The sequence below is a fragment of the Strix uralensis genome, chromosome Z, assembly GCF_047716275.1.
Source record: "Strix uralensis isolate ZFMK-TIS-50842 chromosome Z, bStrUra1, whole genome shotgun sequence".
NCBI lineage: Eukaryota > Metazoa > Chordata > Aves > Strigiformes > Strigidae > Strix > Strix uralensis.
Window position 1 is genome coordinate 49,303,667 of NC_134012.1, and position 1,037 is coordinate 49,304,703.

Consider the following 1,037-nt stretch of genomic DNA (forward strand, 5'->3'; position numbering starts at 1 on the left):
CTCGCTCCTTTGTTGGCAGCCTGTTGAATCTGTACTCTTTCAGGGTGACATGGTAAACAGCTCCCTCTTCTACCTCTTCACCTCCATCCTGAATTGTGCTCTGCCAGGAAAAGGGGAAAGAAAAAAAAAAAAAAAGAGAGAGAAAAGAACATTTTCACTCCTCTGCTAACCACAATCTATACCAGGTGCTGTGCTGCTTCACACAGAGCTGAAGGCAGAAGATGGGCTGCACAAAGTAAATACAACAATCCAAGCGATACGGGACACTTTTAGATTGAGGGAACACTGGAGATATTCTTGGCAAACTGTCCTTTCCTGTGGTATCAAGATACCCTGACTTTCCATTTAACTATTTTTCCTAGACTAGCACATATTTTAAATAGTTGTATAAAGTCTTTTCTAAGGAAATAGTTTGGTTTTGATTAGCAGTCTTCTCTTCCCTCTCCCTCCCCCTCCTCCCTTTTCTAAAGCAATTAATCTCTTTGGCCTTTCATTTATGGAAGGAATTGCACTTTTTAAAACTGTAGAATTACTTAGGCAGGCAGCCTTTAAATGCCATGCGGCCCCTCGGCTCCGAGGCGCGGGAGGCGGGAGGGCGGGCGGCCACGCCAGGCCCCACCTCGGCCCCGGCCTCGGCCTCGCCGTGGCGCTTCCTGTTTACCGCCGGCCGAGAAGGGACGGTGGGTTCAGCTGCCCCTGCCCGGCCCCCCTGCCGGGGTTGTCGCAGTCCTGCTCTGCACTCATCCACCGGGCAGTTCAGGGGGCTCAGACAGGAGCAGAGCAAGGGCCTTCCTCCTCCTCCGCCTCCTCCTGCCCACCCCAGGCAGGCCGTGCCAGGGCAGGCAGCCCCCACCATGCTGGCTGGGGAGCAGCCGGGGCCCCCTGCAGCTCTCCGCACCCCTGGGACCATCGGCAGAAAACCTTCTCCCCCTGCCAGGGAGATGCAAGAGCGGGGACAGGGGATGTGCAGACGTGCGGCAGCAGATAAGAAACCCGAGAAAACCAGGGGAGCCATGAGGAGCGGAGACGGGGGCTGT